Source organism: Vombatus ursinus, unplaced genomic scaffold (genome assembly GCF_900497805.2).
Source record: "Vombatus ursinus unplaced genomic scaffold, bare-nosed wombat genome assembly UNPS02014814.1, whole genome shotgun sequence".
In the NCBI taxonomy this organism is placed as follows: domain Eukaryota; kingdom Metazoa; phylum Chordata; class Mammalia; order Diprotodontia; family Vombatidae; genus Vombatus; species Vombatus ursinus.
In genome coordinates this window covers 9,387-29,157 of record NW_020954592.1, presented here as the reverse complement: position 1 = coordinate 29,157, position 19,771 = coordinate 9,387, and positions in this window count along the sequence as shown.

Below are 19,771 nucleotides of genomic sequence, written 5' to 3'. Positions count from 1 at the left end.
TGTTCCTTTCACTTTCTCAGACTTTGGGAGAGTTTCACTAGAAAGACATGGGGCAACTTTAGTTCTAAGCACAGAAGATGGTGAGCATAAAGTCATTGAAGCAAGGGTTGGCAAGATAAGATAAAGGGGAGGCCAGTGGTATAGTCTAACTGGAACATGAAGTAGGAAGGGAGTACTGTGAAAGCAAGACTGCAAAGTTAGGCTGGAAGTAGACTATGATTTTAAAAATTTCAGCATCTGAGTTGGAAAGGCCCTCTGAGCTCACATAGTCCGGCCTCCCTCCTTATTTGGGAACTGCTTCTAAGGATGGACATCCAGCCCCTATTTGAAATCTTTGAAGGGGGTGCATAGTATAATTGGGCACAATACTGTAGATGCTATCTCACATAGTCATGCTGTTTTCACTTGGGTGAAGTTTTTTTTTTCAGGGTTTTTGTTGTGGGAACAGATGAGGCCACATAGTACCAAATTGAAGAGAAACAGCAGAGAGAGAGAGAGAACATTACTGTACAGTAAAGTTAACATAGATGTTTTTTTCTGGAATATAGATTTATTTCAAAATTCTTTATGTAAAACTGAATTGCCATAATGTGAATTTACATAAAGCAAGAACTGTATGTATTGCCTTTTCCCTCCCCAAGGCTAGTTTGCTATGCCTCTTTTATGGCAAGTTAAGATTACACTCACTTTTTTTGGCCTACCCATCATACTGTGAACACATACAGAGTTTGCAGTCCCTAAAACTACAATATTTTTTGTTTGTTCAACCTCTGCATAGAGATTTTTTTTCCATATCATAGTTGTGAAGTTGATTTTCAAAGTTGTTGGGGGCGGAGCCAAGATGGCACAGGGAAAGCAGTGACTGTCTTGAGCTCTCTCCCAAAGCCCTCCAAATACCTAAAAAAATGGCTCTAAACAAATTCTAAAGCAGCAGAACCCACAAAAAGACAGAGTGAAACAAATTTCCAGCCAAAGAAAGCCTGAATGGTTGATTGGAAAGGTATATCACTCTGGGCAGGGAAAGGAGGGCAGTGCGGTGTGGGTGTGCAGGTTGCAGCAACCCTGGAGCAGGCCTCAGAGGACTGAATTGCAGGCAACTGTGGCGGTTTCCAGACTTCTCAACCCCTAAACACCAAAGACAACTTAGAAGATCAGTGGGAAAAGTCTGTGACTGCGGTGAGAGAGGAGCTAGGTCTCAGCTACAAGTCTGGAGCGTGGCCCAGGGCCTCAGCTTTTTCCTGAGCTTCAGGCCCACAGACTGAGGGGGAATCGAGTAGCTGATCAGAGGGGGATTGCAGGGATCTCTTTGCCAGTGCTGAGGCAGGAATCTCTTGCTTTACCAGTACTTGGATCTGGGTCACAGTTCTGGGTGGCGATCCTGGGGCGAGGAGGAATGCTGGTGTGGTGGAGCTTGTTGTGGTGGTGGAGAGGAAACACCTCACCCCTTATCATACCACGTTGGAAGAACTGAAAATTTTCAGGTCCCTAGAAGTACCTATGAAAACAGCTATACAAACCCCCAAAGCTTGGGACAATACACTCTTCACATTGGAAGCAGACTTTTACCTTAACAAAGAGTTTAAAACTCAAGTAATTGGCCGGGATCATGAGTAAGCAGCGCAAAAAAAAGTCAGGCTATATTATCTTACTTTGGTGACAAAGAAGATCAAAACATACAACCAGAAGAAGACAATGAAGCCAAAGCTCCTACATCCAAAGCCTCCAAGAAAAATATGAATCAGTCCCAGGCCTTGGAAGAGCTCAAAAGGGATTTTGAGAAACAAGTAAGAGAAGTAGAGGAAAAACGGAGAGTGATGCAAGAAAATCATGAAAAACAAGTCAACAGCTTGCTAAAGGAGACCCAAAAAAATACTGAAGAAAATAACACCTTAAAAAATAGCCTAACCCAAATGGCAAAAGAGGTCAAAAAAGCCAACGAGGAGAAGAATGCCCTAAAAAGCAAAATTGACCAAATGGAAAAGGAAGTCCAAAAGCTTACTGAAGAAAAAACTTCCTTAAAAATCAGATTAGAGCAATTGGAAGCTAGTGACTTTATGAGAAATCAAGACACTGTAAAACAAACCCAAAAGAATGAAAAAAAAGAAAACAATGTGAAATATCTCATTGGAAAAACAACTGACCAGGAAAATAGATCCAGGAGAGAGAATTTAAAAAGTGTTGGACTATCTGAAAGCCACGATCAAAAAAAAGAGCCTAGATATCATCTTTCAAGAAATTATCCAGGAAAACTGTCCTCATATTTTAGAACCAGAGGGCAAAATAGAAATTGAAAGAATCCACTGATCTCCTCCTGAAAAAGATCCCCAAAGGAAAACTCCTAGGAAAATTGTAGCCAAATTCCAGAGTTCCCAGGTCAAGGAGAAAATATTACAAGCAGCCAGAAAGAAACAATTCAAGTATTGTGGAAACACAATCAGGATAACACAAGATTTAGCTGCTTCTACATTAAGGGACCACAAGGCATGGAATATAATATTCCGGAGAACAAAGGAGATAGGATTACAACCAAGAATCACCTATCCAGCAAAACTGAGTATAATCCTTCAGGGGAAAAAATGGTCATTCAGTGAAAGAGAGGACTTTCAAGCATTCTTGATGAAAAGACCAGAGTTGAATAGAAAATTTGATTTTCAAATACAAGACTTGAGTGGAACATGAAGAGGTAAACAGGAAAGAGAAAATCATAAGAGACTTACTATGGTTGAACTGTTTACATTCCTGCATGGAAAGATGATATTTGTAACTCATGAGACCTTTGTCAGTATTAGGGTAGTTGGAGGGGAAAAACTATATGTACATATATATAGATATAGATAGAGAGATAGAGGGTACAGGGTGAGTTGAAAATGAAGGGGTCATATCTGGAGAATAAAATTAAGGGGTGAGAGAGGAATATACTAGGAGAAGGAGAAAGGGAGAGGTAGAACAGAGTAAATTATCCCACAAAAAAAAAAACCCAGGAAAGAAAAGGTTCTTACAGTGGAAGTGAAACAGGGGAAGGTGAGAGGGAATAAGTGAATCTTATTCTCATAGGATTTGACTTAAGGAGGAAAAAACATACACACTTAATTGGGTGTGGAAATCTGTCTTCTCTACAGGAAAATGGGAGGAAGGGGACAAGAGAGTAGGGGAATGATAGAGAGGAGGGCAGATTCAGGGAGGGAGTAATCAGAAGCAAACACTTCTGAGGAGGGACAGTGTCAAAAGAGAGAATAGAATAAATGAAGAGTGGAATAGGATTAAGGGAAATAGAGTTAGTTTTTCACAGCATGTCTACTATGGAAGTGTTTTGCATAACTGCACACATATAAGCTATATTTAACTGCTTGCCTTATCAATGAGGGTGGGTGGGGAAGGAGAAAGGGAGAAAATTTGGATCCCAAAGTTTTAAAAACACATGTTTAAAAAAATGTTTTCATATGCAACTGGGAAATAAGAAATACAGGAAATGGGGTACAGAAGTCTATCCTGCCCTACAGGAAAATTGAAGGGGAAGGGGTTAAGAGAAGGTGGGGGAGAGATAGAAGAGAAGGTAGACTAGGGGAAGGGGTATTTAGAATGCATGGCATCTTGGGGTGGGGGGAGGGACGAGATGGGGTGAAAAATTTGGAACTCAAAATCTTGTGGAAGTAAATGTTGAAAGCAAAAAAATAAATAAAAAATAGCATTAAACAAAACAAAACAGACAAACAAACAAACAAAAAATGTTGTGTAAGACTTTATGTTAATTAAATATCATCTTGTTAAGTCTGGCCTAATATTCTGGCTTGTCAAGACCTTTTTGGATCCCGATTCTGTCATTCAATGTGTCATCTGTACCTTTTGGCTCTGTCATCTGCAAATTTCACAAGCATTACATTTATACCTTTATGCAGATTATTGATACAAATTTAAACAGTACAGGGTCAAGCACAGATACCTTAAGTATTCCACCACAAACTTCTTTTAATTTGATATTGGTCCATTAAGGGCTATTCTTTGGGTCCAGACCAGGCTTGCACAACATATGGCCAATGGGTGCTCACCAAAGTATTTCATCAAAGGGTGGTTGGCAAAAATATAGAGGATGTAGAAGACGGTAAATATATAACAAGTGCTTTGTCCATGCCCTGCTTAACCCATCTTCCACTAGTCACTTTTGGGCCCATCATGTAAGTTGGTAGGTGGGTTGCCTCTGTGCACTCTCTCCTGTTTCCACGTGACCCACGACAACCAACTATTGTCAGTCTGTTTTTAGTATGAGAGAAGTGACTTCATGATAAATTAAAAAAAAAATTAAGAAAAAAGTGCAATTAATTGAAAATAATTGAAATTTCCTTTTTAAAAATATGGTTTATCTGCAAAATAGATTACTTGGAAAGTGAGCTGTTAAAAACCTATCTGTGGCCCAAAGAAGTTTAGCTTATTTTAATTTTGGCCCCTATCTACTGCCAAGTTGTACAGGTCTGGTCCAAACATTCAACCAGTTCTGGAACTATCTAACTATACTGTTGCTTAGTCCAAATCTCTCCTTTTCCTTCATAAAATTAGTATGATAGACTAGTTAATTGCTCATTATTGGATTCCCCCCCCCCCAAATTTCCCTTATTCTGGGTTTCATCTTCTGCTCCTCTCTCTTGCTGACCTCCTATACCTAATTAGTTGCAAAATCTCCTAATTTCTTTTTCAGCAACATCTAATTGCACATATCCTTTTCTTTTCCCTCATGCTGCCACTTCATCTCTCACCTACACTATTCAGCAAGTCAAGACAATAAACATTTGCTACATGCTTATTATTTGCCTCATTCTGTGTTGCCTTCTAATTGGTGTCCTTGCCTTGTGTCTTTCTCCACACCAATCCATTCTTCACATAGGTACAAAAATAATTTTTCTAAATCATTGCTTTGACCACATCACCCCTTTACTTAATAAACACATTGACTCCCTATTACCTCGAGGATTAAATATTAACTGCTCTGTTTGGTGTTTAAAGTTCTTCACAACCTGGCCACTTCTACCTTTCTGATCTTCTTATATTCTCCTATCCCCCTACACCTCTCTTTCATTCATGCTACAATCCAATCATACTGATCTGCTTGCTATTCCTCACACATGACACCTCATTTTCTATCTCTGTCTTTGTATTGGATCTTCCCCATTCTTAGAATGTTTTTGCTTTTTATTTTTGACTCTTAATTCTAAGAGTCATTCATCTGACTTCATTTAAAACTCAGCTCAAATTCTACCTTCTCTAGGAGGTCTCCCAGTCCCTCAAACTGCTAGAACCATAGCCCTCTAAGGTAACCTTCCATTTACTATGTGTTTATCTAGTATGTTCTGATTTATGTATGTTGTCTTCTTAACTAGAACTAAAAACTCTTTGAAGACAAGGACTGATTTTGTCTTTCTTTTGTATGCTTAGCACTTAACAAGTGTGCCTAACACATAGTAAGTGCTTAATAAATGCTTAATTATTGATTGATTGTTTACTATATTATTTGCTAGTTTACCAGTTTAGAAATGCATGTGAAAAAAAGTAAATGAAGTTAGTTAGATATAATCTGTCCTTGATGTAGTCATCCAAGCTGGATCTTTGTAATTACTGCTTCCATTTCTAGATGTTCACTAATCATCACTTTAGTAACAAATTCAAGAATCTTTCCAGAAATCAAAGCTAAGCTTACTGGCTTAAAAAGTGAAGAATTCACTATTCCCTTTTCTGAAAATCAGAAGAGCATTTGCCTTTCTCCATTCATGTCATACCTTTCCCACTCTCTGTGCTTCAGTAATCATACCCAGCATTTCTTACAGTACCATGGGATATAGTTCATGTAGACTTGTTAACTTGAACTTGTAAAGAACAGATAGATACTGTTTATTTTTACTAATTTTAAGTTTGGACTCCCCATTACCCATTTTTATTTTTTCCTTTCTAGTCATGATAATTGCCCTTAACTGAGAAAACAGAAACAAATTGAAGAACTCTGTTTTCCCAAAAAGTAACCCTCTCCTTTATTTGCTCTTCTTGTCCCTAATATAGTTTTTTAATCCCTTTTTAACATTTCTTTCTAGCCTCAATTCAATCTGAACTTCAGCACTTTTGATAGTATCATCATAGAATACCTTCATCTTCTTGGACTTTGCTTCCATTTTCTGTACCTGTATTATTGAAATCTGAGTTTGTCAGTGATTTTCCTGTGTATCTACATCAGTCCCTTTAGAAAACTCCACTTTTCCTTCCTTAATACATTTTTTTTTCTTTTTATCTTATGAATTTCATTCTTGAAAGTTTCCCATCTCTCCTAGACAGACTTACCTTCTGGGACTTTATTCCATGTGATCCTATCTATTTTTTTCTTTCTGTCTCCTTAGTCTAAAGATGGAGCTGGATTGAGTTATCTCTCACCAATTTTTTTTATTGAATAAAATTTTGATTGTTCTGATTTTAACATAAATTTTACATATGTGTCCTTGAATTATTGCAGCATATATAGAAGTCTAGATATCAAGAGATAATTCAAAGATCCATTATTTCATTTGTATTGGTACTTCTGCCACTGATGAAGATACCAACCCATTCACAATTAACTGGACAAGTCATTAAATTGTTGTCAAATTTCCAAAGCATTAGTTTAAATTTCACTCCCCTGCTCAAATCCTCTTATTTACTAGTCTTCACTTTCCCATTACTTACATTTGTATATTTAGTTTGCATATACATATATACACATGTGACATCTGTAATGTGCATGTTAGACATGTAACCTTGATATAGAATGTACATTTCTTGAGGACTTTGTATTCTTAGTCCTGATCATAATAACTAGAACAAGGTAGGCATTTAATAATGCTTGCTGAATGATTTCTCACCTGATAAACATCTCTTTGATGTTGAGCCTCTTTATAATCACCTAGACTGGTCCTTACAACAGACACACAATCTTTTTATTTTTTTTTCAAACCTGCAATCAAATCCTTTTCAGTTTATGGTGGTGTGCGAATTAGCTGGGACAAAGTAAAATAATTAAATGCATTGGCTTGTAAAAATGAACCTTACAACTTTTGCATCTTAAAAATATCTAATATGAAATGTCTCCTCCCTTTTTCCATGATTTGGATTTGATTTCCCAAGATTTTTACACATTCTTTAATTCTTCATCCTTAAAGCACTCATATCACATAGGATATTAAGCAAATATTTGATGAACAGTTCATTTTTCCAAGTCTGGTTTTGATTATAGCACATAAGCTTTTAATGAGAATTAAATCAGTTAAGTTTATTGGCCACTGAAGAACATTTATCTCTATCTCTTGGACAAATTACTGAAACTGTCATGATTTGTAGCACACTGAAAGTTCATGATGCAGAATTTTTTCAATGAGTTTATCATTTCTTAAGTAGGAATGAAGCTTCTATGCCCCAGAAGTATAAAATTCTTCACACTTCTTTGGGAGGTTAAAGTTTATAGTTTGATGAAGATGCCCAGGTCTAATAGGTTCATCTGGCCTTCTAACAATGACTTTGATATAGTCCTAGATGAAAAGCAATTCGATTTGGTAAAAATTACCTTCTTCTAATCTTGTGTACTCTAGTCTTTGTAATGTCTTGCATTTAATGAAAATTTTTTTTTCACACCAATTGTTAGCAGCCATTTTAAAAATAAGTTTCTTGTTCTTCCACCTTCAAGAAACTTACAATGCATCATAGGAATCCCTTCTTCCTGGCAGGGCCATCCAAAGGTCTTTGCTTATTTTCTGAAGATTAATTAGGTTCTTTTTATAACAATGTTTTATAATTTCCTGACAATTGATATTCATTTTCCACTGCACTTTCCTTTTAGCTTTAGTGTGACTGATCCTGTTTCTTTATGGGCTTGAAGGATCCTTGAAGTACTTGATTTTAGAAACCAAAAACTGCAATATCTCTAAAGTCATTGAAGTATGCATTATAATAGCTACAACTTTTACACAGTTCATTAGGGAACTATCCAATCTTAAAAATGCAGAATTAGAAACATAACAAAAGAGCAATGAGACACAAGTGTATGTCATGAAATCAGCAGTCATCAGCTAGAGAACTAAGTTGGGGAAACCGCCTCAATCTGGTGGTTGATGAAGAAATTGACTTAGTGTACATATCCTACTATTTCTGGTGAGTTGAAGGTAAATTATGAAATTCATCTTCTCTCTCAAGCCTTCTCTTTCTAAATGTTTACACTCTACCCAACAGTGGAGTGGAAACTTTCCTCCTCTCTCTTTGAGTGATGTTAATTCTGATCCAGATATGATAAAAGTCACAAGATTCACAGGCAAATGTTTCCCAAATTATACTCTGATAGATTCAAGTGTCCTCTGTCTTACTCATGTAGCATGCAAATAACTCCTTTTCCTTTTTAAAAATATTTATTTTAGTTTTAATTTATGGAATAAAATAAATGTGAAACTGCAATCCATTATGTTCAACTTGCTAATTCTTTTAAAATATAAGAAAGTTATCATGTAAACTTATTTTTCCTTTTTATTCTACCCTCCCCTGCCCTAGAGATGGCTACCATTAGACACAAATGTATATGTATGGATGTATACACACCCACACCCACACCCACACACACATGCACACTATGTAGAACCATTCTATATATACTTCTATTTATCATTTTTTTCTCTGAATGCAGATAGCATCTTCATATGTCCTTTGTAGTTAATTTGGATATTTATAATAAATGACTTAGGTGCTCAAAGTTGTTCTTAAAACAATTTTGTTGCACCTGTATACAATATTCTCTTGGGATCTATTCATTTTGCTCTTCGTTATTTCATGCAAGTCTATCCATGTTTTTCTAAGATCATCAAGATCCTTATTTCTTATAGCACAATAGCATTCTATCACAGTCATATATCACAACTTGTCCAGCCATTCCCCAGTTGACAGGCTGCATATCTCAAATATATAAAGAACTTCATAAAATATATAAGAATATGAGTAATTTCCCAATTGAAAATTGGTCAAAGGTTATGAACAGGCAGTTTTTAGATAAAGAAACCAAAGCTATTTATGGTCATATGAAAAAAAAGTTCTAAATGATTTTTGATTAGAGAAATGCAAATTAAAATGACCTTGAGATATCATTTTACATCTATCAGACTGACTAAAATGATTGAAGGGAAAAGTGACAAATGTTGGAAGGGATGTGGAAAAATTAGGACATTAATTCATTGTTGGTGCAATTGTGAACTGATCCAACCATTTTGGAATTATTATGAGCACCCAGATCCTCTAAGTTAATGACCAAATCTGTTTATACACTTAAAGGATGGATATTAATTCAGTAAAACTAGTGAGTTAAGCACACCATGTACATTCTGCTACTGATTTTAGTACTTTTTAAAATCCTTTACTAAAAAAATGCTAAAAACAACAACAAGAACAAAACAAAATAAAACAATTATGCTCTTGTTGGATGATGGAAACCCAGACCAAAATGTTAACCTCAAGACAGATTCCTAAATTTATGTTTTAGGCATAACTATATTTTGGAATCTGAAAGTATGTAATGCACCACTGTGGCTCATATGTGAATTGTTTCTCACTGGTTATAAATTCACCTCTGTTAAAGTAGCAAGTTGATGGAATTTTTCATCATCTTTATAAGTAGAGATCTTTGTAATGGTATTTAATGGGGAATTGGTAAATACTCAAGATAAGAAAAGGTTAAGGGAGTTGGAGACATTTAGTCTGATGGGTGACTTAATAATGGTTTTCAAGCATATGGAAGGCTATTATGAAGAGAATTCCAGCCAACTGTTCTTAATCTCCACTAAACAAGTGGGGGGTGGAAGGGGAGAGAGAACTTAAATTATAGCAAGAGAAGGTTAGGTTAGAGATTAAGAAGAATATCTTGACAGTAAAAGTTAATAATCATTAAAACTGGCTTCTTGGTCAGTAAGGTGGTAACAGAAATCCAATACTTCATTAAAAAAAATCATTTAAGTCACCATTCTTGATATATAATGTTTAATTTCCTGGAAGAAATTTGTAAAATTATAGGCAGTCTTGGAATCACAAAAAAAAAAAAATCAAAACAATTTTAACAATCTTATTTGGGAGCTTGGGAATTAGGTAGTTCCACAAAAAAAATATGATAAAAAACAGGCAATATTAGTTTGGATGTTGATGATTTTTGTGATATTTTGAAAATGAATTACAAAGTCTTCTTATTGAACTGCCAGAGAGGTGAAAAACTTAAAATAATCCTTTTTTTTTTTTTAGTGCTTTTGTAATCTAACCTCTTGTGATAAGGTCAACACAGTCTTGCTATATCTAACCTTTAGTAAAGACTTTTTTCATTCTTCAAAATACTTTCCAATCCATTATGTTGTGTGATCTACATAGAGACCAAGTTTATAGCAAGGTTGAAATCATTATTGTTAAAATTAAACTTAATGAAGATTTGTTGTTGAGTCATTTTTCAAACATATCCAACTCTTCATGACCCTATTTGGGATTTTCTTGGCAGAGAGATACTGGGGTGGTTTGCCATTTCCTTCTCCAGCTCATTCTGAGGAAAAAAAAGAGTTAAGTGACTTGCCCAAGTTCATGCAGTTAGAAAGTGTCTAAGGCTGGATGTGAAATCAGGGAGATGTCTTCCTGACTCCAGGCTTGGCAGTCTAACCACTGTACCACCCAGCTGCACCTTAAAGAGGGTAGAAGTGTATTAATCATTTCTACGTAGCAAATAATGATGTAACCTTTTTTGGAAAATTAAAAAACCCAGGTTTCTTAATTCATATATGGAAAAAATATATAACCACTATTTGCCAAAGCTGTATCTATTATAGTACAATTCTTATTGTTTTATATTCATTTCAATAACTTGTTAATGATTACAATTTAATTCATTTGAGCAAACACTGATTAAGCATCTATTTTGCATGGCATTGTGCTAGGCACTGAAAATACAAAGGAAAAAATATCTGTTCTCACTAGGAATTTACCTTCTTCTACAAAATAAGTCATTTCTTGAATGTGAGTATCCCAAATGTCTTATACAAGTTAAATATTTTCCTAGAACTTGGCCTTCTTATAAAACCAATATATATTTGTAATACCCACATTCTACTTACAGATTTTAAGTATGGAAAATGATCAAGGACTTACTTTGTAGTTTCAATGAAAGGCCATTATTACACTCTGTACAGTGCAACATGCATCATTATTTTTGTGCCTTGTTTGAAATTATTCTAAAGATAAAAATATCACTAAGTTAATGACTACATTTTATCAAATAAAGCACCCAATTTACAAATAGAATACTTTATTTAGTCTAATTCAAAATGACAGTTTCTATTTCATTGCTCTAGTCATTCTCTAAACATTAGGATCACCATGGTTGCTGTTTTCTCTTAGGAGTAGGAATAAATGTTTGGCCTACTGAAGTAATTCAGGGTCAAGAAGAGCAAAATGAAAACATCAAGTTTAAGGAGGAATTAGTAATCAGCTCAGGTATTTAGGCTAGAGTGAATAACACACAGATTAGAATCTGGAGTGAAGCCAATGCAGCAGAAAAGAATCACCCTCCAGTGATCAGTCTTGGAGGGATAGGGAAAGAAAAAGGGAATATTTATATAAGGCCTACTATGTTTCAAGCACTGTATTGTTGTTGTTTTTGCCATGTACTCCCATTTTGTAGATTAGGAAACTGAGTCAGACAAAGCACAAGTGACTTGCTCAAGGTCCCACAGTTAGTAAATGTTTGATGTCACATTTGAACTCAGGTCTTCCTGATTCCAGGCCCACCCAGATATCTATCTACTACACCACCAGGTCCTTGTGTATTCCAGTGTAAAAATGTAGTGAATAGGGTATAGGACTTGAAATTCTACATGAGACATGCTTAGCAATAGTCACACAGTTCCTATTGGAGGCTCATTTGCTGGTCTGTAAAGTGTATGTTATATCTATAGTGCCTATCTCACAGGGTAGCTGTGAGGTTCAACCTTAATAATGTATGTCAAGTAATTTTTCAAATTGTAATGTGACATATACATCTCAGTGTGGAATGTCTTCTTTGTTGGTTTGCTAAAAGGCTATCTCCCCAGATTTGAAGATCCATGAGAAACTAAACTTTTACTTACCTCAGTCCTTCAGAAAATTAAGAAAGAATTCAAGATCCTATGTCACTTCTTTCCCAACTTTCACTAGCAAAGTCTAAGCATATCAACTGAATGCTGATAATTGTTTTGGTTACTATTGTATCAACTGCCTGAAGGGAAGAAGGCTTACTCACTGTGTTTCTGTGTATTTTCCTGGGGGAAAGTACTCAACGTTCTCAATTGGAGTAAAACAAAGAGAGAGTAGCTTTGACTCCAATGTTCTCTGTGTGTGTCAAATATATTTACCCTTGAAATGAAAATTGAACATCAGTCATTCAGAGAATATTCAGCCCAAGAATTACAACTGCCAAATAATTAATCTGTTTTGTCTATTGTTTCACCAGCTGTTAACTGGAACTTGAAAACTGACTGGAAAAATATCTGCTAAGTACAAAAAATGGCTTTGGATTGTATTTTGTGTTTAGTCTTATGTATATGTGTACTATTGATTTTCTTCTGTCTCTGCTCCCTAAGATCAAGGTGTGCTATATTTCACCCCATTTCTCAGGGCTCTCCTGTACCTGAGGGAGGGTGGAAGCATCCTCTCATGTCTGCCATTAGCTAGAGCTCTCACTGACTGTCCAGTTTTAGGGGCTCAAGAATCTCATTTCTATTTAGCCACTTATATCGGACTAAATTTTACAAGGGAATATTTACTTCAAAAATATAGTAAGAACAAACCTACAACCATTTCTTCCTAATGCTGTAGGACCATAATCTTCCCCAAATCCCATTACTCAATTGAGATCAGTTCCTGCACTTTGTTTCTCCCGATAAATTTAAATACAAAGTCTCCTTTGGGCTAGTATCTCAGGACTACCCAGGGCTTTCCTGCTGGGCTGGCTGCAACATTTAGCCTGTGATCTTGGGCTTCATGGCCCAAGTGTTCGATTTCCTAGTCTAAGAATCCACTCATCAAACCTAGAACTGAAAAGGACAAACTAAATGGACCAAAACCCCAAACCCACTTCTCAGGGTCACATGGCAAAAGGGGAAAGGGAATGACCTTCAGTCCAGTCATTCTATCTCCCAAGAAGCAGGCCCCTAGTATCTTCCATATGTATGCTTCCATCTTCTGACTATATACTGTGACTATTGTGATTTCTGACTATGTACCAAACTCCTACTACATTAGGACTAAATTTATATAGTTACCAATTATTTGGCTGAGATATATTTCTGTAGGGGATTAGAGAGAGAGGGATGGAGTTGTAGGTAAGAAACTCTTTATGTGCAAATATTCATGATAACTGACAAGACTAAATTTGTATCATGAATTAAATATGTGTGTAAACCAGATTTAAATAACAGATATATTACAATGGGATTAAGGAGTATTAACCTTGAAAACAGACTCATTTTTTCAAGTTACATTGAAAATTCTTTTTTCAGTTTGGATAACTGGATATTTTGTACAACGCCCTAGAAATCTCTTCATTCTAGAAGCTCAGTCCACCCCTGGCTTTGCTTCCGTGGCTTCTCCCTCTCTGTAGCTAGTTCTTTCTAGAACTTTGGTTAGTTCCTCCCACAACTTCCATTTTAAGGAGGCCTAGATTAGCCATATCTTCATTCCTCTCCAGGATGCGCTAGTAACTCTCCTAGATTGCTCTACAATGTCCCTGAGCTAGGAAACTTAATTAACCTCTACCGTTATTTCAGATCTTTTTTTATATGTTGTCTTCTCCCATTAGAATTTATACTCCTTGAGGGCAAGGATTGTCTTTGTACTTGTGTTTGTGTTCCCAGCTTATTACATGACAAGCACTTAATAAATGCTTGTTGACATGACTTAAATATTTTTAAGATCATTGTTATTTTTGTCTTTTATTCTCAGAAATAATGATCTGGATCAACTCTTATGTAATCATTCTCTGACAAAATTCTAATATATGGGGTCAAGCACTTAGTATGGTATTAGGCACTTAGAAGGTGCTTAATAGATCTTTGTTGACTTACAGAGGATGTTTAATATTTTTCAACGGATAATAATTTCTACTCTCTAAATTTTAATTGCCCAACATGATAATCATTTACCTCAGTTTTATTACTATGTATTTTTATTATTATCTTGTTCTTGGCTGTTGTCCTTCATTCCTGAAGATGACCAAAATGACATCACTATGTTAGAGTCAAGTTATAAATTGCTGTGATGGTGGCTGATCAAGGTTGGAATGCTCTACCACAGGTCAGGCACAGATAATCCATGTGAACATTTGGAGTGAATTCTCTAAATTTGCACATTTCTCTTTTCTTTTGAGCTACCTCAATTCTGCTTTGCTCATAGAACATAGCACCTTCTCTGATGAGGGCACCCCACATTGGACAGTCCTGTGCCAGTTTCTTCCATGTCACACAATCAATTCCAAAGTTCTTAAGAGAGATCTTGAGGGTGTCCTTGTTTTGCTTCTTCTGACCAGCATGTGATTGCTTGCCTGTGTGAGTTCTCCATAACATGGTTTTTTAGGCAAGCCTACGTTTGGCATTTGAACAACATAGTCAGTCCATTGTAGGAGACAGGATAGGAATGCTCTGGTTTGAGGTAGTGTGGGGTAGTGGATAGAAGGTCAGTCTTGGAGTCAGGAAGCCCTGAGATCAAGTCTTGTTCTGATGCCTACTTTCTTTGCCACTCAGGGCAAGTCACTTGTCTTCCCAGTGCTTCAAGCCATTCTCTGTAAGTGACAAAAGTTAATTGATTTGTCTTCATGGATGGAGTTTCCATAGTAGATGTTCACTACAGTGATAGAATCACAGATCAAGAGACCACCAAGTCTCATTGCATGTTTATTCATGGTAAGGCTCGTTAGTTCATTCTTATTGAATGTGGATTGTGTTAGCAATTTTCAAAATTTCCCGGGCTTCAAATTTAAGAAATGCAAATGAAAAGGAGTAAAATTTAGCAACTGCAAGATTTAGAGTTGGGGAGTTCATCAATATTTATGCCCTTAGATTGCATTTACAGGGTATGCAATCATTTAGAGCTATTTTCTACTAGCTCATTTAAATGCTTAAGTGAATGTAGTAGTCATGATATTTTTGATATTTAATCACCTGTTACCTGTAGCTAACTGCCAAAGTCATACTGAAAAATGAATACTAAAATATTCTCCTTTCCTGTATTTACATTTTATTTTCTACCTTAGGAAGGGGAAGCTAATTGGCACATAATACATGTACTTTGGTTTTCTTCACATTGAGATATAACTTTTTAGAGCATTTGGGTGAAATAGTGTCAAAAGAACACATTTTCCATTCTTTGAAAGGCTTGAGATTCAAACTTTTCAATGAAGTTTTGTTTGCAGTGATGTAGTGATGCAGTGACTTGACAAGGCAGAATTAGGTTATGAATAGAACAAAAAAAACCAAAAATGGTTAAGTAACAGATCAAACTTATATCTTGTTGAGTAAAATAGATACAGACAAAAGAATAAATGGGAAAAATATGTTTTTGCATTTGGATAACACTTTACACCTTTCAGAGGGTTTTCACTTATTTTTTTAATTGCATTTTTAATTTATGAATTTAATTCTATAACAGTACAATAAAGAGACAATTATAATATCAATCTTATTTTTCTAAAGTTATGAATAATTATATTTAAGACATGTGAACTTCAGTTATGAGTCCTTTTTATAAGATTTTATGTTACCAAAAATCTATAGCAATCGATGTTGTCTTTGTTTAGTATGCGTCCATATTATTCAGATTGAAGGGTGCCTCTGTGAGGTATGTATGTAAATATGACTAAAATGACCTCAATAGTTTGTTTTTGTTTTGTTTTGTTTTGTTTTGTTTTTTTAGGAGGGATTCTTAACCTTTTTTTTTGTGTCTGTGTCACAGACCCCTTTTGGCAATTTGGTGAAACCTATGGACCCCTTCTCAGAATACCCTTTCTGAATGCATGAAATAAAATAGATTGAATTACAAAGGAAACCAATTATATTCACTGGCATGTATCAATTAAAAAAAAAGTTAAAAAAAAAGTCCATGCATTTCAGGTTAAGAGCTCCTGATTTATAATAATATAGGAATGTATGATTTCAGAACTGGAAGGGATTTGGTCTTCCACTCAGGGAAAATAAAAAGAAACAATTTTCTGAAAATATTCTTCAACTTTCGCTAATTTGGAGATCTGGTGGCAGAAAAGTAGAGAGTGAGAGGGGGTACTCTGGATAAAGGATGGGAAATGAAAGCCAACCAGAGATTTCACTGAGTAGGGCCACTGTTTGCTAGGGCTCTCTTTCCCTGTTTGAAGTTCAGCCCCTACATTTGGCAGCCCTATACAAAAGAAACTAACCTGATTCTGAATATTATACACTCTGTTAGACAAGAAATTTTTGGAATAGCAAGTGGCCCTCACCAAACAAGTATTTACCTATACTGCCTCTCCATAGGGACAGCCCTTTTAATGTATTTGAATGACATATTTTAGGCAGAAGTCATAAGATCACAGATTCAGAGCTGGAAGGGACATTAGAAACCATCTAATTCAATCTCATATTTTATAGATGTGGAAATGGAGGCCCACAGGGGTTAAGTGATTTTCCCCAAGGCCCATAACTAGTAAGTGGCAGAAATAGGATTTGAACTGTGATCATCTTCCTCCAAATCCAACACACTTCCCACTATACCAGGTAGCTAGGTGGTGTGGTAGAGAGAATACTGTGCCTGGAGTCAGGAAAACCCGAGTTGAGATCTGACCTCAAACTCTTACTAGATGTGTGACCCTGGGTAAGTCATTTCACCTCTGTTTAACTCACTCCACTGCAGAAGGAAATGGCAAACCACTCTAGTATCTTTGCCAAGAAAACCCAATGGATATTGGTATTGGCGTGTTACGATCCACAGAGTCAGGAAAAGTCGGACTGCTTGAATGACTGAACAGCAAGTCACTTAACCTCTATTTGTCTTAGTTTCCCCAACTGTAAAATTAGAATGATAGCAGCACCTACTTTGCAGCGTTGTTGTGAAGAACAAATGAGATATTTGTAAAATTCTTGGCATATAGTAGGCCCTGTATAAATGTTTATTCTCTATTTCCTCTCTCCCTGTGCCATTTTTGCTTTGTTGTTCAGTCATGTCTGACTCTTTGTGAACTGATTTGGAACTTCCTTGGCAAAGATATTGGAGTGTTTTGTCATTTTCTTCTCCAGCTCATTTTACAGATGAGAAAACTGAGGCAAACAGGGTTAAATGACTTGCCCTGGGTCATACAGCTAGTAAGTATCTGAGGCCATTTGATCTCAGGTCTTCCTGATTTCTAGGCCCAGTACTCAAGCTGCCACCTAGCTGCCCTCCCTACTACCTCTAAAAGAATATCTGTAGTCCCTACCTCAAAGGATTAGAGTCATGAAATTGGAATTTATTTAGTCCAAACCCTTCATTTTACAAATTTTACAAAAATTTGAGGCCTACAGGTTAAGTGATTTGCCCAGGTTACACAGATTATATGCATCAGAATTTTTATTTAAACTCAGATCCTCAAACTCCTTAGCCAAGGCTCTTTCTATTATTCCCTACTCAAGCAGTTAAGAAAATGATTAAGAGACTCAAATAAGTCACAAGACCAAGTCCACTCTCCTTGTGACCTAGTAGAGAAAAAGATGATATGACTAGTTGTATTCCAGGGGAAAATTGGTGGTGTAGAGGGGGACCAAAACTGGTAGAAGAGGGTTGCATGAATTCTTCTCCTGCTGAGAGAAAAAGCAGACAGAGGAATACCAATGAAAGTCAAAATGGGGACAGATTAGGAAGCATCTCAAAGGAACATATTTATCTCACAGAACTGCATGAAGGGAAAAGGGGAAAACAGACCTTGCGAAACAGCCATTTTTCACTTGAGACCCTATTTCCCAATATCAATGATTGTAAGATAATACCAAAATCTAAAATAATTGGCACATGGGAACACTCACTTCAGTAACATATTTGTATATTTCAGGTCAGAATATTATTGTTTCTGGTCAAAATTCATTGCACATTTTCCAGAGCAAAGAATAAGTTTGATATATTCTACTGGCAAAGGTTAAAAGGTTATAACTAGCACAGAATTAAAGTTTATTTTTGAGTTTACAAATGCATAACATTTTAAAATTGGCATTTCCAACGGGTGTCAACAGACCAATGCACCAATAGTGTTGAATTGAGTGTAATATCTATCTAAAATTACATCAACACCGATTTTTGAGGCAGCTGATATGAAGAGAGAGCTTGGAGAAGTTATATACATATCTCTGTTGAACTGTAAGTAACTTATCTTTCTTAAAATTCTGCTAGAGTGAATATTGGTTTAGACTACCCTCAAGAAGAGGCAGCTAGGTGGCTCAGTGGAAAAAGTGCTAGGCCTGTAGTCAGGAAAATCTGAGTTCAAATGTAACCTCAGACACTTCCTAGCTATGTGACCCTGGGCAATTCACTTCACCCTGTTTGCCTCAGTTTTCTCATTTATAAAACGAGCTGGAGAAGGACACAGCAAACCACTCCAGTATTTTTGCCAAGAAAACCTCAAATGAAGTCACAAAGAATCAGACTCAGAATATCACTGAACAACAACAAACAAAACCTTTGTCAACCTATATCATCTGGAAAAATTTGTGCTTTACATAGTCAACAAGCTGACTTGAAAATAATGTTGTCTAAAATCTAGCAGATCCTTGAGTCTGATCTATTTCTGTCTGAAATGGAATAAGATGGAGGATGATTGTTCTGAATCCAGTTCTCACAATTCAGTAAGAATATTGACAGGAAATACTCAAAGGGAAATCTTTGTTTAAAAAAAATGAGTCACATTGACACAGTCACTATTTCAGAAGAGTCTGACTTCTGTCTAGAGCAGCATGGCTAAGATTCCATGATATAAATAAACATAAGAGGATACAATTTTAGGTAGCTTTTAGGAAAAAAACTAGCATGATGTAGTGGAAAAAGTGGTGAATTCACAGTCATAGGATTGGTGTTCAAAGGTTAGCTTTGCTGTTTATTGCTTCTACAATTTTAGGCAAGTTACTGAACCTAAACCAGGCTTTTGTTTTCCTCATCTATAAAATAAAAGGATTTCTATTTAATTTTTAAGGTCTCTGATAGTTGTGAATTCTATGACCCTAGGAGAGAGAAGTTCCCTTTATGTTTCATGCAGAATTCAAGCCACTTCTTTAAAAGGGAAAAGTAGAGTAGGATTGATTTGTTGTTTAGTCGTTTCGGTTGTGTCTGACTCTCCATGACAGCATTTGGGGTTTTCTTGACAAAGATATTGGAGTGGTTTGCCATTTCCTTTTCCAGCTCATTTTACAGATGAGGAAACTGAGGCAAAAAGGATCAAGTGACTTGCCCCACATAGCAAGGAAGTGTCTGAGGCCAGATTTGAACTCAGAAAGATGAGGCTTCCTGACTCTAGCCTCTGCACTCTATCCACTGAGCCACTTAATTGCCTAAGGATTGATTAGGTGTCACTCATTGTGTAGTAAGATTTTAGTTTCATTATAGCTCTGATGGTTCCATCATCTGAAGTCTTTGTTATCCTCAAAGTGAATTTTCTTTCTTTCTTTCTTTCTTTCTTTCTTTCTTTCTTTCTTTCTTTCTTTCTTTCTTTCTTTCTTTCTTTCTTTCTTTCTTTCTTTCT